This window comes from Odocoileus virginianus, chromosome 4, assembly GCF_023699985.2.
Source record: "Odocoileus virginianus isolate 20LAN1187 ecotype Illinois chromosome 4, Ovbor_1.2, whole genome shotgun sequence".
In the NCBI taxonomy this organism is placed as follows: Eukaryota; Metazoa; Chordata; class Mammalia; order Artiodactyla; family Cervidae; genus Odocoileus; species Odocoileus virginianus.
In genome coordinates this window covers 92,892,374-92,906,464 of record NC_069677.1, presented here as the reverse complement: position 1 = coordinate 92,906,464, position 14,091 = coordinate 92,892,374, and the positions used below count along the sequence as shown (strand labels likewise).

General features: G+C 45.8%; 1 protein-coding gene across 2 annotated transcripts in view; it reads right to left on the bottom strand.

Annotated features, from left to right (window-relative positions):
• KCNH8 (potassium voltage-gated channel subfamily H member 8) overlaps window positions 1-14,091 on the bottom strand; it is a 444,848-nt gene that overhangs the window by 251,065 nt on the left and 179,692 nt on the right. The window lies entirely within an intron of this gene.

The window sequence follows — 14,091 nt, the reverse complement described above, 5'->3', positions numbered from 1 at the left end:
TTAAAGTGATACTTAATACCCCAATAAAGAACAAAATAATGCTATCTGCAGCAACATGGATCAACCTAGAGTTGATCATATCATACTGAGTGAAGTAAGCCAGACAGAGACAAATATCTTTCATATCGCTTATATGTGGGAACTAAAAAAAAAAGATCCCAATGAACATCTTATTTATGGTTACCAGAGGGTAGGGAGGAGGAGGGATAAACTGGGAGACCGGGCCTGACATGTACACGCCGCTGCGGCTAAGTCGCTTCAGTCGCGTCCGACCCCATGCGACCCCATAGACGGCAGCCCACCAGGCTCCCCATCCCTGGGATTCTCCAGGCAAGAACACTGGAGTGGGTTTCCGTGGCCTCCTCCAGGTGGGCCTTCCAGACCCAGGGATCAAATCCGAGTCCCTAACAACTCCTGCATGGACAGGCGGGTTCTTTAGCACTAGAGCCGCCTGGGAAGCCCCTTCATTAACATGGGTCGCTCTAAACACAAGCTTTGTAATGAGGTGGCATCAACTAGGCTGCTGCCAACACTCCCACTGTGCACACGGCCAGTGCATCAGGAACAGTGTGAATGACTTACACGCCTATTGTTTCCTTCCTTCCTTCCCTCCACGCTTCCTTCCTCCTTTCTGCCTTCAGCGTCCCTCCTATTTAACCACACAACTTCCTTACAAATATGGCTTTGGGTATCTTCATGTTAGAAAGCAAAGCATAAGTCATTTGCTCCTTCTTCCAGAAAAAGAGAACCAATGCCAAAACCTAGCAATCAGGTTCAGAGCAACACCCTTCTCACTTAATTTGCTCACTTATCTTTCCCTTCCCTGCTGTCTTCGATCTCTCCACCCTGACCCTCTGACAAAATCTTCAACCTTGCTTGACTGTAATAACTCAGAGCGATTCCCCGGGGTCTGCTCCTTCCCTTCTTACCCACAGGTACAGTGATGATCACGTAATGTTTTTCCATCATCAGCCACCCAGACTTGGTACAATAAATCTCTCTTAGGGTTAAGAAGTGAGGAAGAAAATCCCTAGGCCTCCACTCCAAAGATGGGAAGGGTTCTTAGAAGCAGGGTTAGAGGGCAGACATCCTGTCAGTGTTAACTCCTCTGTATATAGCAATAGTAATTACCGTGTGGGTTGGTGAGCGCTAAAACAGACGAGGCTCTGCCAAGATTTAAGTTAATAACACCTTTAATTTCCGCAGATACATACAATTCATGGGGAGAAAACAGGGTTTATACCCTACATGGTAAACTGTATTTTCGGAATTGCATAAATAGTTACATGGGGCTGAAACCTGGTGGAAGATCCCACATCTCCATTTTTGGTACTTTCTTTTACTTCACTGGGAAACGAGGGTGCGAGAGAATTTGACTTGGTCACATTTATAATTGAAAGACGGTATATACTTTCCACATACCCCCCAAAAGATTATATTTGGCAATAAGTGTAGACCTAAGGTTTCTAATATGAGTTCATGGTTCAATAAAGTAATACAAGGAGGCAGAAGTATAAAGAAAGTTGAGCTGGGAGTTGTTCCTTCTCTCTAGTAGCTGCGTTGCCACGACAGAACACACGTTCGTTTCCAATGTGATGGAGCAGCAGAAAGCGGAACGGGGGCGCTTTGTTGTTCAGTTGCTGTCACACCTGACTCTTTCGCAACCCCATGGACCCTAGCCCGCCAGGCTCCTCCGTCCATGGGATTCTCCAGGCAAGAGTACTGGAGTGGGTTGCCATTTCCTTCTCCAGAGGATCTTCCCGACCCAGAGACCGAAGCCAGGTCTCCTGCGTTGGCAGACGAAGTCTTCACCACTGAGCCACCTGGGAAGCCCAGGGACCCTTTTGCATGTCCCTTATATCAAGCAGGATTTTGATTGGGTTTTTAATGATAGATACATGTGGCCTTTAGTCTTTGACATTAGGGCTACAATAATATAACATCTTGTGTGAACAGCGTCAGTATTGGGTGACGCAACATTTTGAGGCGCTCCTCATGTTTCACAGCAAACCCGATGGGTCTCGTTCTCTATCACCACGGTCTCGGTGCTGCATACTCAGGGGTGTGATAAAGGGTTGACAATATTTAGAAAGGCATCCAGGGAATATAATACCGGGAGGGTGCTGCCAAAGCGCGGCAGGTGTATCAACAAGGGCCTGCTACCTGTGGCTAAGTGACGGGCCCCTAGGATCTGCAGCAGAAAGTGGGGCAAGCGGTGAGTGTCGTGAGTGACTCTGCTCTTAGCACGGTAGTTTCTGCCTTGTTCTTGCCCTAACCACCTCTCGCCCACTCTTCAAATGCCTTCTCCCGACCCTCGGTTTCTCTCCAGGCTGCTTAAAGAATCTGTGCAAATACAGAGTCATGATTAAAAACGCCCAATGGCTTTTCACTGCTTGCTTAAAAAACATCAGCATAGCATGCCAGACACTTTATCAACACGGAGGATCTATTTTCATTGAACAGGAAAGGAAAACAGGAATGGGATGGTGGGCTGAGGAGGTGATCTAAGAGAGGGGTCAGATTCCAAAGGAGGAAGAAAGCCCAGGAAGACAAGCCCCACAGCAGCGCCTCCAGGGCTTCCGGGCGCGTGTGCCCCTCTAAGTGACAGAAGCAAGGCTTCTTCGGTTAGTTAGCAGGTAAAGCCTCCACCTTACCTGCAGGAAGCCGTCCTTCACCTTATCTGCGAGAAACATCTCTTCCAAGGACCATCCATCTATAGTGCAGCCCATGTGTGTTTCAGATCTGTGCTCTGCTCCCACTGAATGTGCCGTGAGTGGACACCTCTCTGCTAAATGCCCCAGGATCCTAAAGCACTGAACTTAAGAACACTGGGCCAGGATACCTTGTGCAGCAGCAGAAGGCAGAGCGGGGCTGGCGGGACAAGAACCGAGGCAGCTGGAAATCTCGCTGAGCTGGGCAGGGTCTAAGGACACTTTTTATTTCAACACTTAGTGAAAAATTTAATGAAAAATGAGGATCTCAGAAAACAATGTCTTCTAAATTTGTGTTTTATATTTTTAAAGCCTGTTTCTTTGGGCTTCCTTGTGGCTCAGATGGTAAAGAATCCAACTGCAATGTGGGAGACCTGGGTTTGATCCCTAGGTTGGGAAGATCTTCTGGACGAGGGCATGGCAACCCACTCAGTATTCGTGGAGAAGCCCATGGACAGAGGAGCCTGGTGGGCTGCAGCCCACGGGGTCGCAAAGAGTTGGACATGACTGAGCGACTATGCATAGCACAGCACTTGTTTCTTTGGAGAAAAACAAAAAACAAAAAAAACTAGGTGGACACACACAGACGAGGCACAGCGGTGGATTGTGGGGGGAGAGTTTCTTCTTTTTTCTTCTCAGATCCTTGTTTTCAGCTTTGCTAGAATAAGCATAAAGGAATATATAGTGGAATTCTGGCAACTCTAGAGAAGTGCAGTAAGAAATAAAGAGTTCAGGACTGGGTAAGTAAAGCAATAATCACTTCGTGTATGTTATCCATGATTCAGTTCTGACAGATGTCCCATTTCAGACTTTGAAAAAAATTCTGTTTGGAGTTAGGGTAACTTAAGAAAGAGGGAAATAAAAATTAAAAAAAAAGAAGAAGGAAAGAGGGGTAGATACAAATCAACTGATGCTTGGCTGCATAGAATGTGCCAAGTGTTTCTTTCTTTTTTCTTTATCTTTCCATTTTGTTTCAAGTTCCATCTCTCCTTAAATAAAAGTACTTCTTTCCTCTCCCAGGAGTATGTATTGCCATCCTCAAAAATTTCTAACAATTAAACACAAGAGGAGCCTGGGAACTTGAGATCCGAAAAATATCTCCACGATGTGCTTTAGTCAATAATTCCAACAGCCTTGCTCAATAAATCATTTAATGGAGTTTTGACCAGCAGAGCTATTTATTATTGCCTTAAGAAAACCTAACTGCTTCTGATAGAGGTAATTCTTACCTACAAGTGAAAGAAGTTTTCACATACAGGTAGCCACAAGTGCATCTGGGAGAGGTTTAGGGGAGGAGCTATCGTAGCTGATTACAGTCCAGTGAGAAATGCAGATAATGGGTTCCTGACAACGCGCTGTCTAGGGACAGCGGTCATTCACTGACTTCTGTTATGGGCGTCCCTCATAGCTCAGTCGGTAAAGAGTCTGCCTGCAGGGCAGGAGACCTGGGTTCGATTTCTGGGTCGGGAAGATCCCCTGGAAAAGGAAATGGCAACCCACTCCAGGATTCTTGCCTGGAGCACTGCATGGACAGAGAGGCCTGGCAGACCACAGTCCACGGGGTTGCAAGAGTCGGACACGACTTAGTGACTGAACCAGCACGTGCCGGACACCGAGCGACAAGCTCTACATGAATCTGAGTAAACGTCTCATCTATCACCCCGACCGACACTTTCATATTTTACAACTGTGGAAACTGCAATGTGTGGCATTTTCTTCAGGGTCCCACGGCTACGCAGTGTCAAAGAGCAGGCTTTAAACACAAGTCTGAGTGTGATTTCTAATGTGGCCTTACTCCAGTCTCCTGGGAATGATCGCAATCTCTGAACAATGCTTTAAAAGTTGAGCTTAATCTTTCTTTCTACCTGTGCTCTAGAACATAATGATACATATTCTTTTTTAAAATGTCATATTAGAAAAGATAGAAGTGAAAATAAAAATCTTTGGATAATCAACAAATTTCCCTCTCAACCCCAAAATAACAGGAGAAACTCTATTTGAAATAAAATTCAGCTACTTCAGTTCTAGATTGGAAGACATCCTTCATTTAGGCACATATTTCTATAACTAAATAGACAATGAGATCGGAAAACCACCACTGGTACTGCTTTTTGTCTCCTCATTGAGACAGTGAGGATGCAGTTTTAAAAACTTCGTTATTCCAGTCTTTACGTGTAGTTACCTAAGTTGTTGACGTATGTGGCATCATATCCTGACCTCATTCACAAACCTTTGCTTGACCCCTCTCCCCAGGGTGTTTCTGCCTCTTCCCTAAAATGGTGATTTTGTGCCACTGTATTGTTGGTAGGACGCACACCAATACGCCCTCGGTTCTTCTCTTCTCTGCAAACAACAAAGAGGACTGATCCCAAATCACCACTGAGCCATGGGTTTTTCTCCAGGGGTGCCCTAGGGGAAAGAAGGCCACAAACACTTGCCCACTGTCAGCAAGCAGACAAATGTCTCATCCGACAGGCTGGGCCCCACGATTGCTGCTTAGAAGCCACTTCTTTCTGAGAACAAGGTGCTCAGACAAACTCACTCCCTTGATACTTGACTTTAAGGAAAGCAATTTAACATTTCTTTAGAGTTTCAGTGGTTCAGTATAAAAGAACTTGGATTAAATGAGAATTGGAGGATCAAACTAACCCTCTTTAATTGCACAAGGCTTAAGAGGGATAAATCTATGGTCTTTGTAGGGCAAGGGGAATAATTGTTGGTACCAATAAGCATAATGCCAACCTACACTCAGCGTGGTTAAGGGGGTCTGGGACTCTGGAACTACTTAGTTTAGGACCCCAAAGAAAATACTTGGAGACTGCATCGCAAGCAATTGGACATAAAGTTATTCATTCATTCAACATATTTTTACTGAGCGTCTGCAACAGCCAGGAAGTACCTCGAGTGTTGGGAAACACATCAGTAAACCAAACAGAGCAGACACCTGTCCTGCGTCCTGAGAGGACTCACACTCTACTTCTGAGAGAAAAACAACAAACAACCGTATGTTTTATTAGAAGGTTTTAAATGCCACAACAAAAAGAAAAAGCAGAGCAGGGTAAGGGGATATAGAATGTAGGAAAAGGTGGGTAAGGCTCTGGCGTGAGGTTTTAAGTGCTACTTACTGCATCTTCTGAATATTGATAAATAAACTGTGGGTTACTGCTGGTCCTCTCTGAAGCAAATGATGGGAAGACCACAGTGCAGATCTCAGGTCAAGCAAAGCGAGAGAGAAGGAAGAAAAACTGGATGAGAGTGTCTTAGACCTCAGTGCAGTTCCAAGGAAAGTTCTCCAAGGCCATCGTGGAGTCATCTAGCCAAGTCAACCATCAGAGCATCACCGCCTCTCTTTGGAACGGGCCTGTCTCAGCAGCGCTGCCTCGCTCAGTCACGGACTGGTAGCAGCCTTGGCAGAGTCTGGTCTGTGCCAACACAGTGATGCGCTTCAGAGGACAGCAGCGGGGTTATCAGCCACACTCCCGTGTAATCAGAGATATGAGACGCACCTTCTCGTGGGTGCTACTGTTAGCAGAGTAGACATCTCACATGTTTAGCAGAATAGCACCCTTGCCCAGTCACTGCACCTCCGTCTTCCATGGGAGATGAAGACTCCTCTCTGTGGGCCGCCTTGGTAAACTATCCCACCCGGCGCGTGGGGCAGCCTTCACTGGCCCAGTCACTCCTTCTCCTCTGGTAACTCCAATTGTGAACAGTGGGACCCAAGATCAAAAGTGAAGGAAGCAGATTTATTTAACAGCGAAGACCAGAAAATTCTTGCCCATTATTCCTGCTTCTGAGACTTCATGGGACACGACTGCTTCTTGTGTTTTCCAGACACTGGTTGTTTGCCAAAGGTTGGTTGCTCATTCCTTTCTTTGGTTCCATATGTTGCAACATATGCTTTCAATAAGTTAATATTTTTGCCTCAGATAACCAGAATCAATTTATATTTACATGTCGGATATGTATCTGCTTCTCATGCTTAAGAGCTCTGAAGAGGTCAATACATATAAAAGTATTTTGTGCTTTTTGTCTATTAAATAAAGAGTTTACCTGAATATATAATGCTTTAATTCTTTACTCATTAAAAAAAAAAGTCAGGCACGACTAATGGCTCTGTGTGTGAGTTAGTCGCTCAGCTGTGTCTGACTCTTCGCGACCCCATGGACTGTAGCCCGCCAGGCTCCTCCGTCCATGAAATTCTTCAGGCAAGAATGTTGGAGTGGGTAATCGTTCCCTTCTCCAGGGGATCTTTCCGACCCAGGGATCGAACCCGGGTCTCTTGCTTTGCAGGCAAATTCTTTACTGTTTGAGCCACCAAGGAAACCAATAGTGTTTGTTAATTAACAGTTCAGGGTTAATATTTGTTAGGGGGGGTTCAGGGTGGGTATTTGTTACAAAAATCTCTGTATTTTGTGTACATATGAAACATTTCATGATTTTTTTTTTCATTAAGGAAACAGGAGAATTATTCCTCACTTCCTTGAACATCAAATCTAGTATTAAGCTGGAACAAAATCTTTTCAGATTGCTGGATTTAGAAAAGATCTTTAGAGATGATGACAAGGAACTCTTTATTGTAAAGATGAAGATCCTGAGTTCAGGGTGGGTGAGTAAACTGCAAAATGGCTAATGTTAATCATTGAAAGAGGTGGAAATAAGACCTCAGGTCATATGATTCTCTGTTTTGTGGGCTTTGTGCTAAGACACAGGGCATTTCTCCAAACATAAAAAAAAGAAAAGAAAAAGGAATAGTTCTCACATGAGAAAATAATGTAGCTTTTATGATTTAAAAAAAGGAAGCATTGCACTTATGTATGTTATTGATTTTTAAAAGGCCAGGACACATAACAAATTCCACACTAATTAAGTCATTTTAAAGCAATTAGGTGCAGAATTAGAATCTATTTTTAAAATCCCAGGCAAGTAACGCAAAATGGATGGAAAATATGTCCTACGGGAGAAAGCTAGAAGTTTGAGAGAATTTGGAAACAAGGAAATAGGAGCTGAAAAGAGCCGAGTAAGGATCTCTTGACAATTTTCGGAGCATAAGTACATGACGGCAGCTTCAGGTGTCAATTAAACACTCTCTGAGAACATGGCGACAGCAGACCCTGGGCATCTCTTGCATCGGGTGAACTCGACTCCCAGCGAAGACTCGGTAACACGGAGCCAGACTTCCCCGAGTCACGGCCCGGCGGGCACGGAGGCAGAACAGTCAGGCTCCCCATTTCTCTCCTAAACGCGGCCGACGTCTCACCAGGGCTGGAGGCCAAACCCGGTGCCCCGGGAGGCTCGCCGGACCCACCGCGCCCGGGGCGGCTGCTGGCGCCGCAGGCCTGCGCCCGGACAGACAGCATCTTGAGAAAAACAAGTCTGGGCGTAACACTTTCCTCCTCGCTTCCAGACGATCACGGGCATTTCCCTCCGACAAGAAAAGTCCCGAAGAGACGCACATGTGGAGACTGGACTTGCCCCAGCGGGGGACGGAGCGGGGACGGACTGATGGGGTAGCAGTGCCGTGTACACACGACCCCGGCTGGAACAGACGGCTGGTGGGAAGCTGCCGCGTAACGCGGGGGCTCTGCGAACAGCTGGGCGCGGGAAGGGGTGGCGGAAAGGCTCAAGGGACCGCGGGTATATGGCTGATTCACGCTGCTATACAGCGGAAACTAACGCGACGCCTAAGGCAGTTATCCTCCAACTCAAACAAACATCAAAGGAATAAAACAGACCCAAGCTGACCGCATTGTGCAGTACCAGCGCTTTCCCAGAGCTGCTACATATTAAGGGTTGGGGTAATGAAGATACGTTTCTATTAATGTATTACCTGTGGCTTTTGCATATATATATATACACATAAATGCAGATGTATCATCTCTTAAAAAATGCACTTATGAAATTTTTTAAAAAGTACATTTTGAGCCTATAGCTGTAATTAAAACAGGACAATTTGGAATTCTCCTAAACCATAAGAGCTTCGGTTTGGTAGGCAACCTAACGGATACGGCACGTTCATCTTCAGAGGTTGGCAGGCCAGGTGGGAAATACTTGACTTTGCCATTCTCTGCCTCAGCTATTCAAGCCCGCAGCTGTAGTGCTCAAGCAGTAATAAAGAGCACATAAAAAACGCACAGGACTGCTTTCCTTTGTAAAAGAAGCATCCCACCAGACATGGCCTGCCGTCCCTACTTGGCCAGCTCCCTACGTAGAAGCCTACAGATTACCGTGCAACAGTGGTTAGCTCTTGAATCTTTGGAAGTCTCACCTGCCACAGTATTTAAGAAGCATTATTTGTTAGTGCAAGAATCAGGTAGAGTCTTTGTTCAGGTAGAACTGAGATCATGAATGTCACAGTGGTATATGCTAAAAGAAGATTATCCAGACAACCCTCCTCCAGAATAGAAGGTAACTATATCCTTTCTCTTTGAATAATGAGAATCAACTTAATTATACTTCACCTGAAAAATAGGCTTAACTGTCAACAACCCAGAGGGATCCCTGACAAGGCTTTTCTTCAGTTCCATCAATAGAAGCTACTTTGGGGCTTTCTAGGCTGCATCACAGAGCAAAATCCATGTAAATCGGAAGGCTGAAGGAGTGAAATGAGATTGTGGTCAAAGAGCCTATAGAATCAGGACAAAGCAAGCTAAGACATGTGAGAAAGAAGCTAAAATACACAAGAAATTTCTACTCCGGCAATCTCTTTTATTCACGAAGAACAGGTAGCTTTTCAAACCATTAAAATTTATTAAAACCATTAAAATATATTCTACACAGTAAAACAAACTTAGGCAGAAGGGGATTTTTTTTTAACCTCAGAACACATTCTGAGGTTAACATTTTCCTGTTCAATAATATCTTTTCTTAGGAGAATTGTTAACAAGATTTCTGTTGCTGTTTGATATCTACTATATTTCTAAAACAGAGTGCTTTTTTTAAAAAAAATAGTGGAACATAACATTTCAAAGATTATTTAGTGGACTTGAAATTGAAGAATTCTGGGGAAGTCAAGACTTCAAGAAAAATAGTTCTCCTTATCACAGAGGAAATCAGCCTTCTAGTTATAGCTTGTTTTACTGTCTATCAGTACAGGACGTTCCAAGCCATAAGATCCTTTTTTTTTTTCCACTTGATGTCAGTTATAATACGGTGTTTCTTGGATCCTCTCATCAGTACTCTGTAGATTAGTAAATATTAAAAAACAAAGACAGAAAAACCCCAATTCATGTAGTCTCATCTCAAATATGCACCCAAAAAAGCACAAAAAACAAGTAAGGTGACTTCTGCCCGCAAATACCTGTTTTAGAGACATTCCTGACACTGACTTCTCTCTCATCCCCCAAATCAAGGCATCACTCAACACTCTCATTTCCAGGAGCTAAACTTGTGAAATTGGTTCTAAATCCATTCACTCTCCCATCTCAATTGGCCACATCCTAGACTCACTCAGGGTTTCTCAAACTTTAATCCCCTGGGGGGACTCCTAAAAACACAGACTCTCAGACACACCTCCAGATCTGACTCGGTAGGCCCAGCAAGGCCCGATAACTTGCATTTCTCACAGCCCCCAGTGACGCCGGTACTACTGGACTTCACATCACTCTGTGCACCCGCCGGTCCAAGGGGTCGTCACCCCTCGTGGGTGAGGGGTCCCCTCACATGGCAGCAGAAGTGATCTCTGAAAAATGCGGTCTTCATCCCGTGACCTCCTGCTCAGAACACTCGGGCCTTGATGACCATTAGCTAACTGTCATGGCCTAGGCGTGACAGTGACCTGACTCCTGTTTCCTTCCCCACCCCGACGTGAACCTCCAAAGACACTGGTGTTCTGGTGTTCTCTCCTTTTCTCACATGAGACTCTGTCTCCCAGGACCTTTGCACACGCAACTCTCTTTGCCTGCGGTGCTTTCATTCTTTCCTCCATGGAGTAAATTCCCACGTCCTTCAAAATTCAATTCAAATACCCCTTCCTTGATGAAATCTTCCTTGTACCCTGTATTTGGTCCAATCCCCCTGTTATTCCCTCCCACGACAGCCTGTCATTTTTCTACTTAACAGGTCGTGTGATTATTTGATGTGTCTTTCTTTCTCAAAAGGGTATAAGGTACAGAAAATCAAAAACTACGTCTTTTTTCTCTTGCACTCTCTCACATGCAAAGCAGAGCACCCAACCAAAACATGGGAGGCACTCTAAACTCTGTATTAAAAGAACGGAGTTCCTCATTAGAAGATGAATTCCAATTTTCAATAATAAAGCTGGTTGCAAGCATGATCACTAATATTCAGTAAGCATCCGTGTGCCTGGCACTGTCCTCAGCATTTGACAAGCAATATTTCATTCAAGCCCACTAAGTATACACTCTCACTATTATGGCCATATTCCAGATGAGAAAACTGAGGCTTGGGAAGTTGAAGAATCATTGCTATATTTTCTACCACTTATTTCCTTTATCTGACCCTCTTCAGAGTTTTAAGATATAAGTATCATCTCGGTTCACCTCTTATAGAGAAGATAAGATGTTGAAGGGTGAAACAGCTTGGCCAAGGTCATATACAGAATGTCAATGACTCAACCAGGACTCAAGTCTTCACACAAGAAGCTCATAATTTTTCCAGTCAAGCATGATGGAAATGACAAAAAGTGCTCTCTATAATAAGATGATTTTTACTACATTTCTGATTCAAATATGCATCTGAAAATGTGAATTCATTTGAACATCCTGCCAAGTTGCTAAAGACTGACAATTGGATTGTTTCTTAGAAAGCGCTTTCAGCTTTGAGAGGTATTTCCATGCCAGGGCTTCTGGGGAGAGCAAAAACACTTCTTCCTTTCAGATCCAGAGGGGCCCCGTCGTCTCCCACACCACGCAGGGATGCTGGCGCTGTTTGCAGGCTGCCAACTTCCTCTCCATTCTCAGTGACCTCCTCTCCACCTGCCACCCCTTTGTCACTACTTTATTAAATATATATATATATATATATAGGTGTACACGTGATTTACAGTGGTGTAAACGGTCAGTTTACAGTGGCTGTAATTTATAATGACCAAATTCTGCTGTACGGCAAAGTGAACCAGTTTTACGAATCTATATATCCACTCTCTTTTAGATTCTTTTCCATATAGGTTATTACAGAATATTGACTAGAGTTCTCTATGCTCGAGAGTAGGTCCTTATTAGTTACTTATTTTATATGTAGTCATGTGAACGTGTCAATCCCAATCTCCCAGTTTATCCCCCCCGCCCCCTTAGTAACCATAATTTGCTTTCTTCCATGTTTGTCTATTAAGCATTTCTGAAGTATCAAGGACTGTTCTCGACATATAGATACCACGCTTGACATGGCGCCAGAAAGGAGGGCTGTGCCCAGTCTCATGGGGGGAGGCAGAAGCATAAAGGGACGCTGTAACACAGTCGGCTTCTCAGGGGGCGCTGATGGTAAAGAACCCTTCTGCCACTGCAGGAGACATAGAGACGTGGGTTCAGTCCCTGGGTCAGGAAGATCTCCTGGAGGAGGGCAGGGCAGCCCACTGCAGTACTCTTGCCTGGGAAATTCTGTGAACAGAGGAACCTGCTGGGCTACAGTCCACAGGGTTGCAAAGAGTGGGTTTATAAACAACACAGTTTTTTCCTCACAGCTCTGGAGGGTGGATGGGCTGGGGTCCGAGCTCAGAGGACCAGAGCCTTTGGGTTCTGGTGAGAACCCTCCTCCAGGCTGTAGATGGCCAAGTTCCCACCGTGTCCTCAGACAGTTGAAAGATAACAGGGGAGCTCCTGGCCCCTTTTACAAGGACACTCGTCCTCCTCATGAGGGCTCCACCTTCATGACCCAGTGACTCACAGAGACCTCTCCAAATACCACCAAAGGGGAATTAGGTCTTCACTATATGAATTCTAGGGGAAATAAAAACATGCAGTTCATTGCATGATGAAGGAAGTTCACTGCAGTTCATTCAGTTGGTACCAACTACAAAGAATGGGCTTCCCTGGCAGCTCAGTTGGTAAAGAATCCACCTGCAAAGCAGGAGACCCCGGTTCGATCCCTGGGTCAGGAAGATCCCCTGGAGCAGGGAAAGGCTACCCGCTCCAGTATTCTGGTGTGGAGAATTCCATGGACTGTATAGTCCTTGGGGTCGCAAAGAGTTGGACACAACTGAGCGACTTTCACTTCCACTTCACACTTTCACAAAGAATGGAAGCGTGATGTGAAACAGAAGGATCAGACGGTCAAGCTGGTGAAGGCCTTCCTGGTGAAACAGGCTTGAACTGAGTCTCAGTCATTTTATTGGCTCCATGTGCATGGGCTTCCCAGGTGGCACGGTGGAAAAGAGTCTGCCTGCCAAGGCAGGAGATGCAAGAGACGCAGATGCTATCCCCGAGTCGGGAAGGTCCCCTGGAGGAGGACACGGCCGCCCACTCCTGCATTCTTGCCTGGGTAACAGCCTGGCCAGAGGAGCCGGGCAGCCTGCAGTCCGCGGGGTCACGGAGAGCCGGACACGACTGGGTAGCTGAACCCCGTGAATGGGGAGGTGGCAGAGGACCACGCCTGGCAGGAAGAGCATAAGCTCAAAGGCAGACGCGAGCCAGAGTATGGAAGTTGTGGGGGGGGAAAGCATAAAGTAATAAATCAGGCCGAGGTGGGGTCAGGGCTGCCTGGTGGAAATGATGATTTTGTGGGGGCGAGGGCGGGGGAACAGAAGAAGGCTGGGTTTGGAGACAGAGACACCAGACCAGGGAGAGCTCCCCAGGAGCTTCATCTGCAGCCTGAGGATCTGCACTTTGCCTGAGAGCCACGAGAAGGCTGCGTGATCGTGTTTGCCCGTAGAAAGGTATCTTTGGAAGTGATGAGAAGAAAGGATTTGAGGGGGCTCCGCTGGAGACTGGGTGATCGGTACTGATGAAGGGGAGTTACTGCAGCCTGGGCTTGGAATCAGGACCGTCTGAACAGAATCAGCAGCGAGAGAAGTGCTTCCTAAGCAGGGCAGAAGGGTCTCGGTGGGGGCTCGGGCGTCTGAGCTTCTGGTGACAATCATCGTGTAAATTCGATGGGTGGCACCGACAGAGCACAGATCTATTCTGATGAACTTGAAGCCAGTCAGCGTTTTATAATTATTCATGTTGGAAATATACTTTTATCATGTCTAGCATGCTGCACATTTTGATGTTAGATTTGTAATTCATACACAACCCGGAAGCGACGAAGCCTCTCGGCTGAGACATCATAGAGTCCTTCAAGGATCTCATTTCAGGTGGGGAGATGCCCACGGCTTTTTGGGAGGGTGTGGGGAACAGGAGACCAGTCCACAGGGCGGGCTCAGGGTTTCCCCAGGGCCAGGGTTTTGGATCCAGGCACCGAACTGGGAGATTCTGAGGGCCTG